This window comes from Mus musculus, chromosome 12 (genome assembly GCF_000001635.26).
Source record: "Mus musculus strain C57BL/6J chromosome 12, GRCm38.p6 C57BL/6J".
Classification (NCBI taxonomy): Eukaryota; Metazoa; Chordata; class Mammalia; order Rodentia; family Muridae; genus Mus; species Mus musculus.
In genome coordinates, this window is record NC_000078.6 from 117,136,581 (window position 1) to 117,152,051 (window position 15,471).

The 15,471-nt window shown below is 45.2% G+C and overlaps 1 protein-coding gene and 1 long non-coding RNA gene across 3 annotated transcripts in view; one reads left to right on the forward strand and one right to left on the reverse strand.

The window, feature by feature from the left end:
* Ptprn2 (protein tyrosine phosphatase, receptor type, N polypeptide 2) overlaps positions 1-15,471 on the forward strand; it is a 792,473-nt gene that overhangs the window by 650,886 nt on the left and 126,116 nt on the right. The gene's annotated exons all lie outside the window — the stretch shown is intronic.
* On the reverse strand, positions 7,943-14,689 carry Gm10421 (predicted gene 10421). Its single transcript, NR_033538.1, has 3 exons — positions 14,334-14,689; positions 11,465-11,553; positions 7,943-8,339 (listed from the first exon to the last, which is right to left on the reverse strand). It is a non-coding gene; the product is annotated as a predicted gene 10421 (long non-coding RNA).

Genomic DNA, 15,471 nt, shown 5'->3' on the forward strand with positions numbered 1-15,471 from the left:
CTCTGGAGCATTATATCTGCCAGAACTCCTGTGGCAGGCTCCTGTAGAGTGGAGCGTGTAGCTCTTAATTGTAAGCCGCCTACTTCCTCTGCTTTACAGGAGTGGCTGCGCAAGCAAGAGCTCCCCAAAGTTAGTTTAGGGCACAGGCCTGCACTGCTCCGTGGGGGTAGTAGAACCCATCTGTTGGCTGTCTTAGTCCAGGCCAATTCACCCAGTCAGATAGCTACTGCCTGCTGTGTTGGGCCAGTGGCTTCAACAGTGACATCCATCAGGATGACTGAGATGTAACACCATGCTCCAAGGTGATGTTGGCACCTTAGCAGAGGGCTGCAACTTTGTTAGCTTAGGACGCCTAAAGAGGCATGCTGCCCAGCCACAAACTCTGTGGTTCTGCCAGGCCATGACAGCTTCTCCCACTGTGTAGATAACTTTACCTTGGCTTCTTTTCCTTCTCTTCTTCCTCTCCCTTCCCTCTGGTACTTACTGTCACCACGAGAGGCAAGTCCGTGTCTGACATCCCAGCATCTCAAATCTTGATAGTCTGCCAAGTCTTCCCAAGAGGATCACATGCACTCAGTGTACCACCTGTTCCTGTGAGACCCACTCTCCTGCAATTTCTCAGTGAACATTACAGGAAACACCCCCCCCCAAAAAAAAAACCAAATACTGAGAGGCTAGAACCTCCCTTCCTAAGGGAGATGTGCAGCCAGATGACAAGTGCCCATGGTGCAACCTCCCTGTCTCTGCTTCCGAGTCCACTTATCCTACCAGGTCTGTAGGATATTGACTTTCTGAGGAATAAAAATAACTGGTACATTTTTTTTCTCAGAGAAATTATGTATCTCAGTTTCTAATCTCTGGAGTTTTCTCTGTATTGAAGCCACCCTTTGGCCAATCACTCTATGCACATCACCTTGAAAGGGATCCTTGGCATACAGGCCACCTTCCTGGGGTCATGGCTAACCCTGTGGGAAGAGGAAGAAATCACTGTATTGGAATGGCCGGGATACACAGCTACCACTGTGGAGCCAATAACTGACCGAAAGGTAATAGTCTAACATACTGCATAGTGATAAGAGTAAGGTGGATACCCTAGTGCCATGAACAGTGCTGGCTTCACTTAGCAATGACTGCAGGCTGGAAGGTATTCTAACCCTGTATTCCTGTTGTTCATAGCATTACAGTGTGACTCATGAAAGAACTACAGAACTCTGGGGTCCAGGCAAGCCGAGCCCACCTAGATGAATGATTCTCGCTTCTCCGTCACTGAAGATGAGCTGTGCAGAAAGCCTGCTGGCTGTTTTCAGTCGTGTGCCTCAAAATGTGGAGTCCCCAGTGTTTACTTCTCTTCAGAGCAAAATACAGTCAGGCCATGTGGGGCAGATATGTCATCTCAGCAGCAATCAGGACACGGGTACCTAGGAGTTATTTCTACTCAGTAAGCAGGGCACACTCACCGTGCAGGGTGAACGAGTATGTGGCTGTCGTGGTCAATGAGAGAGAACTGCTAAGCAGACACTTCATTGCATTCTGTGGCTGAAATGCCAATCCAGATCACCTGCACGATAGGACTCACAGCTTAAACGAGATCACAACACTCATGTCAGGGATGCCTCAGAGATTCGAGAATTGGGAAGGATGTCAGAATGACAGCACTTGGTAAATGTTTGCAAGGGATAGAAGGGACCGCAAACAACCATCCCCACTTAGCCCCTGGTAAAATGCTAGGGCACATAATCACACAGATGGGAAGAATTCTCAGTGTCCTTTCCTAGGGTATCTGCTGAAGGATCAGGAAACTGCCACAGACATAGTGGAGGCTGGTCAACCCTAAGGAGATTGTGGAGGTTTTCTGGGTTGGTTGGTTTGCTTGCTTGTTTTACAATATCCAAGAAAATATATTGAGAATTGGCATAAAACAGCATTAGAGGAGAAATCCCAACTGGATGATTCCGGATTCCCACTCGATACTACTTAAGAAAGTCACTAATGAGGAAGGATCCATAAGCTATTAAGTGCAGGAGCATGACATGGGGCTGGTCCTCCATTCCATCCTGTTCCACATTTTGTCGTGAACGTAACATTGTTGTGGCATATGGAGGAGGAGGAGAAGTGACAGTCAGCTAAGGACAGAAGTTGACTTTCATATTCATGGTGGAGGAAGAGAAAGCCCAAGTGAGCCAGCGTGAGGTGGCTTAAGCTCTATACATTGTGCCAAGTCCAGCACACAGATATACAGATATGCACATGGTTGGCAAGGCAAGTTCATAGGTGTGTGTTCTTATATGGTATGTGAACTTCCATGGCTTTTGAGACAGTAGCACATGCCTGACAGTTTAATCAACAGTTCCTCAAGTCAAAGTGCACAGGACTTAGCTTCTTCCAGGAGCCCAGGGAAGGGAGAGAGGCTTTCCCAGTGTCTTAGTTAGGGCTTTCCTGCTGTGAACAGATACCATGACCAAGGCAACTCTTATAAAGAAGAGCATTTAATTGGGGCTGGCTTACAGGTTCAAAGGTACAGTCCATTATTGTCAAGGTTTCAGGAACATGACGTCATTCAGGCAGGCATGGAGGAGCTGAGAGTTTTACATCTTCATCTGAAGGCTGCTAGAAGGAGACTGACTTCCAGGCAGCTAGGATGAGAGTCTTATAACCAAAACCCACAGTTGACACACCTACTCCAACAGGGCCACATCTTCTATTAGTGCCACTCCCTGGGCTGAGCATATACAAATCACCATATACAAAACACGCAGTGAGTACCCTTTGTCTATGGCTATATGTCTCCAGGCCATGCCTCATGCTACTTTCTCCCTGTGTGTTTCCATTGCCTCCTCCTATATGTCCAAAATCGACTCTTACAAGGGCACGGGCTGTGGGTTGAGGTCATCATGGTGACCTCTCTGGGTTCAGCTTCATCTGAAGATCCTGATTCTAAATGGGTCATATTCCAAGGCCTGCAGGGTTAAAGCTACAGTGTGCTATTTTAAGGATACACAACTGCATTGAGTTTTTTTCCAGCAGTAAAAAAACATTGCAAAAATAATCTAGATATCTGACTACCTTCGTTACACAAGAGTCCAAAGATCTGAACTAGTGCTGGCCCTCGTGTCCTCCAAGTAGTACCCACTTGTTCCATGGTAGAAAAACTCCTCTGCCTCCATCTTCAGATTTTATCTTTTGAGCAGACTTGCCTTACAATGTTCTGACCCAAAGCCCTTCCTTCTTCTGCTTTAGCCTTCTTCTAGTGAGCCCACCGTAGCACAGCCTGTGCCACTGGCACATCAGCAGCTGGGAGGCTGCACTTGTCCCCTCTGTCCCCACATCTGGGAGGCTGTACTTGTCCCCTCTGTTCCCACATCTAGACCAAGCACTTTCTTATGAACGGTAGGGACATATGTGCCCCGCAGCAGAGCTACCTGGACCTTCCTGATGGATGCCATACATAACTAAGCCTCTTCTCTGGAGTCACATTTTGCACACGCCTCTCTCTGGCACTGTTTGTACATACTTCTCTCTGGCCCCCACGGCTGGCAATGCCTCGCTCTGGCCCCACAGTTTAAGCATGCCTGACTCTGGTACCTACAATTTGAGCACAGCCCTCTCTGGTATAACATTCTGTACATGCCCATGCCCCACTCTGGCACCACAATTTGCACACGCTCCTCTCTCCAGCATCCAGTTTGTTCCTCAGTGAGAGCCGAATCTGGTAAACTATAATGCAAACTCTCATTTAAGAACCCCTACTTCTTTATAAAGCAAAGTCCTGCCAGACTTCTTCGTTATTTGTGTTGACTTTTCCTTCCCTTGTTTTCACCATCTATCCAATGAGTCTAGCTTCCCAAAATATCAAACCTGTGGGTGTGTACCCCCAGACAACTAGGGACACTGCTATCCTCCAGAGCTTCTGTATCCCCTGAAACTCAGGACATGCTTTCAAGAACATCTTACCCCTGAGTCAGGTACATAAATCCTAAACTTTGTCTGCTGAGCTAGGTTCCTCTTTCCTACAGAGCGTGTTGAGGAAGACACTTCAGGATGTAGCGGTACCAGCTAGCCATCAAGGATCTTGCCAGGAATTCCCATTTGGAGAGGACAGAGGCCCTAGGCTTCCATTTCTTCATACCCAGGATCTCCAAGTAATCAGGTTATAAACTGTCACTGAAGATGGTTTCCTAAGCCCTCTTCAGCTCTCCATCCAGTGTGAGGTATTCTTGGTTCTTTGTGGAGGAGAAAGTCTGAAAGGATTCTCAGAGGCCGAACTCATCTTGGTAATTTTCTTAGAAATAGAATTTCTCATTTTATTTAAGGCATTTCAGACAACATAACCACTAGGAATTTCTGTACAGAATTGGGTATCATTGTCATTTGTGGTGAGTGCCCCCATCAGAGACCCCAGGGTACCCTCTGACCCGGCATCCCTGTCATGGTCACAGGATAGAAGCTCAGGATTCCTCTTCTGCTGTGCAGGAGCCAGGTCTTAGGCACAATGCCCCAAGTGGCCTCTTGCCACATCATTCTGGAAGGGTGTCAGTTCTCGGGTGGCAATTAATCTCCATCTAAAGCCTGTTCGGTTGCCAAGCTCTGGCAGAGAAATAAATGGAAGAACATTTCCAGCTCCTGATGGTGACTTTTATTGAGCCTTGCTTGGGTTGTTATTAAGTTGTGAGTATGACCCATGTTATATACAGATAAAGGAAAAGGAAATCGCACACCTGTGTGGTAATGACGTTACGGTTTTTAGTTTATGAACCTGTAAGTCCCAGAGAGAGAATTATCAATCACGTGGCACTGTCATGGCTGAAGCTTAAATTTACAACAGTAAAACACTTTTAAAATGGTTGCAGACCTAGAGCCACTTCTGAGGATGTTTTGCGTGGTTTTACGAAAGTTTGAGCATGCACAAGGCATGTCCAGGGATGGCAATCTCGGAAAGGAGTGTGGAAATGGTTAATATCCTCTTGGCTGAGAGCCCAGGCAGCTACTACTCTCTCTCCATCTACTGCACCTTTGGGTGGCTGTGATAACAGGAGTAGCTGGCTATTCGCCCTTCAACCCTGTGGCCAACCATATAGACCATGCAGAAGTGGAAGGCGTAGGGGTACAGTTCAGTCCCAGAGGACCCAGATGAAGGGATTCAAGTGACTACAGAAAATACTGTGTACCAGTGCGTGGGAGCATGGTCTAGTCATGAGAGCCAGCAGAGAAAGGAAAAAAAAATCACTTAAGTCAAGAGGGTGGATGGGTGATAAGACCACCAAGGAGCAAAGAGTGTGGTTTCTGCATTTAAGAGCAAGCAACCATGAGCATACAGGGTAGAACATACTCTCCTGAGAGAGTTTGGAACGCCTGCTGCATTTGAGTAATATTGTAAAGAAAAAGGAAGGCCAGAGAAGGCAAAATGGCTGAATGCTAAAGGTTTTGTTTTGTTTTTTGTTTTGTTGTGTTTTGTTTTGTTTCCCACTAAACATGAAAACGTGAGTTCAATACCCTGGATCTGCATGGTGGAAGTAAATGTCCATTGACATCCACAAGTGTCCCATTCTGCATGCGCATAAGTGCAAACAAGAAGAAAGGGGGGGGGGGAAGAGAGAGAGAGAGAGAACAACCTTTAAAATGAAGAGGAAAGGTCATTTGTGCAGCAGGTAGTAGCTCAGTCGGAAGAGTGCTTGTCTAGCATGCATGGCATCCTGGATTTGATCCCCAGAACCACATAAACCAAGGGTGATGGCACACACCTATAATTACAGAACTCAGGGGACCAAAAGTTCCAGATTATTCTCAGCTGCGTATTAAGTGAGGGGCCAGCCTGCACCACATGAGATACTGTCTCAGAAAATCTTTTGGTTTTGAGACAGGCCATTTGTGGAGATGGCTCAGTGTTAAAAAGCACTTGCTGCTTTTCCTGAGGACCCAAATTTGGTTTCTAGATGTGTTTCTGGAATCTCACAACCACCTCTAACTCCATCTCTAGGGTATCTAGTGCCCTCATCTGGCATTCATTTTTGCACATATGACAGGCACACACACACACTAATAGAAAGACAAGCAAAGAAACAAAGAAGAAAGGAGGGGGGGGAAGGAAAGAAAACAGAAAAATTATAAGCTGCAAAGGAAGCAGACAAAGCCAACAGAAATCCACCATGAGATTTGTGGCTGTGCTGGGCAGAGGTGTGACGTGAAGAGAGAACAAAGTGCTGCTGGGGAAGTGTGGGCTGAGTGGGTGTGGCAATCCTGCAGGAGTGCAATACACAGGGTCTGGATTCTCCATGTCCACTATGCAGGGGTTTTCATTAACTGGGATGAGGTTCTTCTCTGCAGGATCCTAAAGTAATTCTAATACAAACATCTTGTTTAAGTTTCCCCAAATGTAGAAACTTAAAGTCAGGCAGTCAGATTGGGCCCAGGATCTGGAGCAGATCTTGAATGCTTCCCAGCTGCCAGTATCATAGGAGGTCAGTGGCTAGAGAGGCCCTGGAGGTTGTAGGCTCCAGGTATGGCTCTGTGGGCCCTTTGTCTTCAGTCCATGCCTGGCAACTGGTTTACTCACAGCTGAGAGGACAGCAAGGGACTTGTCATCTCATCTTGAAAGTGACTTCTACCATGCTTACCAAAGTCCTCTCCCAGCGTGGATAACTAACCAACATGAAGCAAGATCTCAGAACAAGAGCAGTTTAGTCTGATGACTCTGCCCCAGGCTGGTCATAGTAACATTCTGATGTTCCTATGTTCCTATGTTCCTCTAAGTCCTTCTTTGCTTCCTATAACACAGTTATCCTTTCTTTTTTACTCTATGTATGATTTCTGTGCAGAGTGTTAAGTAGTGCATGATTGTTGGAAGGCTTAAGACCAGCTTGAGATTACGTAGCATCCTGTCTCCAAAAAAAAAATTTTTTTTTGGTATGGGTTCTCACAAGTTCTGTCTTCAGCTTTCTCTTGAGACTGATATATCTCAAAATGGCAGCCACTTGAGACCTAAGAGTCACCACAAGGTTCCTAGACTCTCTACCCTCCTGGTCTCCTGGACCAAGAGTTAGAGAGGCCAGGCAATGTGAGCAGAGTTGGCATACCCATCCAGGAGGAGCTGGGTATGGTCATGATCCAGCAATATGGCTACTGAGCGATACTCCTGGAAGTTTCTATTTGTGTCTGTGGTTGAATTGATTCAACAAAAATTGATATTTATTTTGTTGATAAAACTCAGTTTATCAAAACCGTAGATAACAGAATAAAACATGTTGAAATAGCTGAGTGATTACCTACCTTCCCCATCAAGTGTTATATTATCCAGCATGTGCCAGCAACTGAGTGGGAACAGAAATCCTGATATCTCATCAATATCAGACCAGCCATTTACCTGTCAGATGGACAAATCAGACAACATAGAACATATAGACCGTGTGCTATGGGCATACATGCAGTATATGGTCTCGCTGCCGCAAAAGGCACATGCCCCAGAACCTTTCCAGCATGGTGTCATCTCCCAGCAAGGCCTTCATTTTGTACAACTATGTGGCCCTATCGAAACTAGAACTTTCTCACATGAAGCCTACATCACAGCACAGGACAGAATCTGCACTGTGTGTTCCAGAAACAAACACAGAAAGACAGGACCATGGTGATGAGGCTGAGGAAAGACACATTCAGATGGCTGATGCTTCTGGTCAATATGAATATCAGAGGACCTTCAGTCACAGCAGCCCATAAGCACATCACACAGAGGATCAGGAGGAAACTTGCTGCCTCGTTCACATGCAACTGTGACTATTGATCTACAATTGTGTCAATAAGGGGAGGCTTGCAAGATCCGATGGAGACGATGCTCTCTGTCAGAACTCCATACTGTGCACCTGGTGCTGGCTGGAGAGTATGGCTAGAGCAGAGATCTTTCCTGATAAATGTGTGTAGGGTGTTTGTATATTTACCAAGGACTCAGTGCTGATCATTTTGCAAATGATCAGTTTGATCATTTATTTCATAGCAGACAGGTTTCCTCATCCATAAAACTTGAATAGAAATGTACAAATCACATGATTCCTGGGAGAGAGGAAAAAAATGAAATCTGAAATAGCAACTAAGCAGACACAGCTACTGCCCACCTGTTTCCATGTGTGCAAAAGGGCTAACAATGCATGGGGTATTTGAAGAACATGCATGTGTGTTACTGTAAGACTAAGTTAACTGCATGACTATGCATTCAAGCTTGTGTATATATGTGCATCTGTGAACATGTCTGTTAGCTGCATGAGTGGGCATGGGAGGTACTGTTGCTGGTCTTCGCTTCTTCGTGGGTTCTCCATTTTTCCCAACCTTTATCTCCTCGGTTTCACCTTCTACCACTAGACAGGAGAGAAAGAAGGATAGAGAAGAGAGATAAAGATCTCTGAATCTAATTTCTTCTTTCCTTGTTTCTTCTTTGAGTATGGCTATTAAAGAAACCAAACCGACCTCCGCAAATGACCATCAATCCCATTTATCATGGCTCTAGCATTTATATACCCTCTGAATAATTCCCACAATTCCAAACATCACACAATTAAAGAAACTACCGAGAGCTGGAAAAACCACACCTCTGCTAGGGCATGAGGCAAATCATAGTCAGCTGCTGTGGACAGTTCAATCCCATGTGTTTTAACCTGGGATTAAAACAAAACCATATTCTTACAATAATATTTCTGTCCTTTTAAAAGAAACCCAAAATCCAGAATTCTTATGACATTTCCCCTTCCTACTGTTTTAAGTCATTAATTATGCTGGGTTTATCGGGAAATTATAAGCAGAGACATTTTCAGTGAAATAAGTGCTTTATTTGGGTCAGTGGCCAAGGTTTTCAGGAGACCTCTCTGGCTCTTTCTGCTGGAATGGCTTCGCCTTTGACAAAGGCAGACAGTAGCAGCTGAGCAACCTTGTCACCTGTGTTAAATTGCACCGCTCCTTTTACACGGGCCATAATTTTAATCTCCCCTTTGAAATCTTCATCTATAATTCCTGGATGAACAATGAATCCTTGGGAAGTCAATCCACTCCTTCCCAAGATTATCCCACTGTCCCTGAGCAGAGGACGGCCTCATCTCTGAGAGTATCATTATGTTCTCATGGATTTGCCACAGGGCATTTAGCATTACAGACTTGTGGACTCTCCTCTCTGTTGCTGAGGACACTCTCCCCAGCCTGGGTTGGCAGCAGTATGCACGCGTGTGAAAAGCAGAAGAATGCTAGTATGATGAGGGCTAGTATGATGTGGAAGCTATGTGAATGCATGTGAAAAGCATATGAGTCACAGTGTGGATGTGAGCTGCATGTGCATGTATGTGAGATTAGGGGGATTAGCACAACTATTGTGTGAGGTATGTATGTGTGCATGTGTAAAGCAGGTAAAGAGGTTGTGTGAGGGTTAATGTGAGCGTGTGAGCTATGTGGGCACTGTGAAAGGAAGGTTGTATGCATCTTATATAAGCACATGTGTAAGCTATGTGTGTACTGAGGCAGTGCATGTCTCTTAGTGTGAGCATATTGTGCATGTATGTGAACACCTGAATGGATGAGATATGTGGCTTAGTCTCAGCGTGTGAGTGTGTGTGTGCGTGTGTGTACTAGTCAGTATACAACAGCTCCCGTATCTAATGATGAACTCTTCCAGTGCACTCAGAGGCTACCTCAGCCAGGGACAGTGTAGAACCCAGTGCACTTTGTGCTACACTTTGCTCTTAGCACAAATCTTAGCAACCTAAGCATATGATATTTTCACTCCTTATTAAATTAAGAACTTTCAGCTTTCACTTGAAAGAAGCATTTTTTATAGTTTTTCTTTCATATATCTAAATTGCCAGCACTGTGGTTTGAGGGTCACTTATTAAGTTAAATAAAATCTTACTTGAATGCAAATACTAGATATGAGCTGTGACAGCTAAGTGACTGACAGTGTAGCACATACAACTTGGATACACTGGACAGAGGGCTGAGCCATATCAAGGGCAGTACAGGTAGGATGGCTCCTGAGGTCGTCACATTTCCCCAGTGTGTAATTTTAAAGCTACATGTTTTGTTTTGTTTTGTTTTGTTTTGTTTTGTTTTGTTTTACTTCTGGAACTTTCCACTTAACACTTCTGGTCCACAATTTACCACAGATAACAAACCACAGAAAACGAGACCACAGGCACATGCACGTGAACTGGTAACAAGTCTGTGTCATTCTGGCAAAGCCAGAGGCTTCCACACCAAGTGCCAAGCAGGGTAAAGACCACAGGCCTCTGGCTGGCTGGTCAGAGTCTGGGGCAGGGGAGAGAGTGGTCGCAGGTGGAGCCCCATTACCAGCCGACACGGGCTCTTGTGTGGAGAACAGTTGACATGGACAGTCCGGAGTACCTCCTGTGCTTTGATGAAAGAAGCCAGCCTGATAGGTCCGAGGAAGAGATGGTGGAGGCCTTGTTGAGAGACATGAGCTGGTCGGATGGATTGAGACCAGTAGGTGCAAGACAGTAGATATTACTCTGGACTGCCTGAGGTGACAACTTCAACTAAGGAGGTTAAGAAGGAAGGTCTGACTGGGTGCTCTCCTGAAAATGTGACTGAACTAGGTCATAGAGAAAACAAAAAAGTTCTGACCATGGTTGGGCAGCAGGTGAGCATCTTCGATGTCACCCAGGGAAGTGAGTCACTTTCTCAGTGAGGTTAAGCACACCATGCGGGGCACAAGTCTTTTGAAATGGCTTATTAAAATAATGGTAAGAAATGATCTTTCTTTAAAGATTTATGCTTTAAATATGCAGAAGCCACTGGAGATGAGGAGAGAGAAATGGACAACCAGGCCCACAATTTGGGACAGTCAAAAATGAAAAGCAGTTTTAAAACATTAAGTTAGAATTCTGAGGGTAAATCTAGACAGGGATTTTTCAGAAAGGACTAAGCAATGTTGAATAAGGATGTAACTTGCTACAGGTCATAGTGGACCACTCTTACGATGTCCTCCAGCACACTCAGGTGCCTGTGGGACCCTGTGTTAATATGAACCACACCTCCAGAATCACCATGAGTCATCTTGTATCATTAGAGAAGAGCTGATGTACTTTTAAAGTTATTACTCACTCCACTATTATGTCAATTAATTGTGCGTGAACTTTTACAGAGTTCTGAATTACTGTCACTAAATTTTTCAGAGTGACAGATAAGCCTGAGACCTTTTCATATATGTCAGGGAAACACCCAGCTGTCCACCACCACTAAATTTTTATTCTCATTCGATCTAGATATTTGTAAACTTACCTGCAATACAATATCAGAAACAACCATGTTATAGTGACTCCTTCTTTATAGACCCCCACAAGAAGGCAAGACAGCTAGACTGTGGCTGTTCATTCATTCAATCGGAGCCTATTTCCTTACATTAAAATACATGTATTCATTTCTCTTAAAGAATATGTGAACAGTGCGTTGCAGAATTACATAACTGTGAACAAACATTTACCTCAATTGCGGTTCTACACTTAATTCCAAAGCAAGCAATTCAGGGGAGGAGCTGTTTCCAAACAATTATAATAGACCTGCGATCCATACCTGACAAAACACAAGAAAGAGTCAGAGACAGAGAGAGACAGAGACAGAAACAGAGGCAGAGACAGAGACAGAGACAGAGACAGAGACAGAGACAGAGACAGAGGCAGAGGCAGAGGCAGAGACAGAGTCAGAGACAAAGAGAGAAATGTAAAAATTTCTACAAAGGTATCTTGCTTCCTTTCACTGGAACACAATGGTCTCACTTAGCCATTCTCAAAAACTTAGATCTCTGTTCCTATGGTAATGAGTCTTTCTTACAAAGGTTCAGTCAAAGGAATCTTAGCCCAATTTTGTGAGGAATAAAAATCTAGTCGTGAACATACAGTATACACACACTATTCTGAATACCAACCATTAAATATGCATTTATAGCATTATTTGTGACTAATAAGTGGCTAGATCTTCCCAAGGAGGGATACAGAAACTCATTCATCTTGTAGGCTCTCTGGAATCTCAGAATAAAACCAGAGGAACCTCCGGGGAGGCCGTTCTGTTTGTGGATGCCTGCCCCAAGAGCACACGTTCTTTAGAACACTGATTTTAATGGGCAAATCTAATAACAGCAGTAAGGAAGGCCTGGGGCTTCTCATGTCCTTTGAATTATAATTTCAAAGTTTCTGGAAAGAAAAGTCTACAAAATCACTACATATTTGTTAAACAACCTATCAGGGATAACTTTTTTGATGAAACATACTTTTTGTTTAAGTAACTTTCACACTTGTTTGTTGGGGGATGGGGGCGGGGGTGAACATGCTGCACCACGTGGATGCCAGAGGACGCCTTGTAGGAAGTGCTTCTCCCCTTCCACCCAGGCTTGGCAGAAAACACCTTTTACCCACTGACCCACCTCCATCTCCCCAGCCAGTTCTTTTTGTTTTTAAGGACACAACTTAATGTAATTGTGTTAATCCACTGAGGGAACAGAGGCCCTATTTGAAGTTCCTATTTTTTTTTTCTTCCTTTGCAAAACTTTAGACCAATAAGAATATGAGCCAGTACTAGGACTAATAATAAAGGCTGAGTTGTACTGGCAATTCCCACCCCCCCAAAAAAAAACCGATTTCCATTTTTCTGTGTTGATTAAAGATGTATTTGTTTTCCCTTAAAGTCAAGTAAAATATTTGAGTGAATAATGTCAGGATGTGGCAGTTCCTCCCGACTTTAAGATGGGGCACTGCCTCAAGAACCACGCCTGACAGCTACTCGAAAGGCAACAGCTGCTCCTGAACCAGCTGTGATCACTCTGGGGGGGGGGGGGGGCTAGCCCTCCTGGCACCCTAGGCTGATCTGCTCTTCTCAGAAAGCTGGTCCTCGAAAGAAAACAAACTTCACTGACAAGGGTTTGCAGCCCCCAGGCTGAGCTGTGCTTTTTTTCAGAAGGTGGCAATGCAAAGCGCCATAGCTCCTTAGGAAGCTGACCCAGCCAGACGTTCTGCCCCCCCACCCCAACTCCCCCCAAAAAACACTAAAGTATATCACAAAATGTCGTTCTGTTTCACAAATGTGAGAAATGTGCTACAAAAAAAAAAAAATTAAGACCGTGGTTCCACTTTTAATTAATAATTTAAATGTTTTTAATGAATGGATTCCTAAATCAAAGGCATGTTAAACGCGACATGTGAGGTATACATATAAATCAGTGTCTGCCTTTTAAAAACACAATTGGTTTAGTTTCCTGAAATCAAGCATTTTTAAAAATCGTCGTCTACTTTTACCACGCCACTTAAACTTCCTGAGAGAGTGTTTTGCCTTGCCAGAACTGTGTCTTCCACAACAGCCCTTCTCTGTTTTGCTTAAAACTACACTTTCTTTAAGAAGTCCATGGGCTGGAGAGTGACTGTAATCACTTAGGTGAGTGTTCTTCAAGTCTACGCTCGTCCCTAAATTGAAAATGAGATTCTTATCTCAGCAAGTTAGCTTCACACATGGCAAATGTAAAATTCACTTTAAACAATGAAGAATTAGCAGCGACCAGCAAATCATTTAAAGCTATTTATATTGTTTGGGAATGTTGTAAGTCTGGGGAGTTTTCCATACACCAGACTTTCTATTTATTCATCAGCCAACCTTTCGTAACTTCTATATAAATAATATACCTGTTTGTCATCTATGAAAGATCTCAAGTAGTATATGTCTCATACATATTTTGTGTTAATTTTTTTCTAGAAAATGTTACTGAAACCACGTACAATGAAATGAGATCTATGCTTTCGTGATTCATGGAGAAAAAAATTCCTATCCTTCCTGAGGACTGCTGAATTATTATTGTTGGGAAACTTTTGTAAAGGACTCTCCCTGACCTAAAAATAAGAATTTAAAAGGAAGGGGGGGGGGGACAAGAACCCTGTGGGTTGATTTATCAGATTCTAGGCGAAAAGAAGAGTCTCCATGTAAAGTACAAACTCTTTCTTCCCTAAGCCCCTGGACAGCAAGTGTGTCTTGCTTCCAGCGTCTGAAGCCAGAAAATGAGGCTAGGGCTCTCAGTTTCAGAGACAGCAAAGGCAGTCGGAAGCACGGAAAGTTTTAAGGGTCACCGGAAAGAAAATACACTCTTCTACATAGAAACAACTGCAAGGTGACGTAAGGACATTTTACCATTGAAAAGGTGACCACAAACGCAACTCACTGCATCTCAGTCCCCATCCTTCCTCAAAGAACCGCATAAAGCAGGCAGGCTATTGGATTCCAATTAAATCTGGAGCATGGATTTTTAGACAGGGCAGGTAAAGGAGCCCTTTGGGACACAAGGAAACTAAAATACAACAAACGCCTCTACTTACAGATTTCCTTGTCTCTTGATGCTTGCGGAAAACCAAGCTGGCTGTCTGCCGGACAGCGCGCCCTGGTCTGGCCTGCATCTGCCCTGCTTCTGCCCTGGGCCCTGGCCTTCTCTGGCTGTTCTTCTGAAGTGACCGCGAGGGGTCCCTGCCACTTGAAGCAGAGGGGATGTATCCCACACTTGCTTGTGGTTCGGGACCTCTAAAAGCGAGAAAAGCAAGTGAGATTGACAGAAAGATAGCTCTGAGCCGCATCCTGGGATGTGCCAGGCGTCTCGTGGCCTTTAGGATCCTCTCAGTGCACTGCCTCCCGCTGAGTTTGCAACGCTGGCTCTGGGGCTGGAGTACAACAGGGCCACGAACTCTCCTAGGCTATGCGCGCTCCTATAAACCAGGGCCCGCGCGCCCCCGACTCCGCTGCCCCGCCCAGATCTCCGGGCGCCTTGTGCCTGCGCGCCCTAGGCTGCCAGACCCCTGTGTTCCCTGCTGCACTCCTGTTGTCTTTAAGGCGCTGTGGCTGCAGTAGGAGAGCCAAGTACCCTGGCATACCAAATGGGTGAGCATGGGGCAGGGCACACCCTCGCACTGGTGCTGAGTGATGGATCCCTTCACCCTAAGAGTACTTAAAGTACCTGGGAGGCTGAGTTTCTTGTCATAAAGAGAAATCTGTGTTCCCGGTCCCAGTATTCTGTGATCCATTTTCCAAGTCCAGTCGGGGGAGAACAGAGAAGAGGGGAAAAAGAGAAGCGAGGGAAGAGGAGGGAGAAGAGGAGGAAGAGGAAGAAGAGGAGGAGGTAGTGGTGGGTGGTGATGGTGGTGTTGGCTGGAGGCAAGCTTACACACAGGCTGTTGCTATGGAGAGGCCCGGTTGCTAGAGGGGATGAGGGCGGCAGGTCCCCTCCTCAGACTCCAGGTCTCATGTTCTCCTGTGCCAGAGCTCCTCCTGGGAATGGAACGCAAGGCACTGGGCACTCAAGTAGGCTGGGCTCTGAGGATGATTATAGGATTTGAGAAAAAACACCTCGGTCCTGGTCTTTGCCAGGACAGGCCTTTAGCTAACTGGCCTCCGTGCCCTGCAGAGTCCTGGGCCTGTTGAGGGCGCAACAGAAAGGGACCACTCTAGCAAACCTGATGGAGCGCC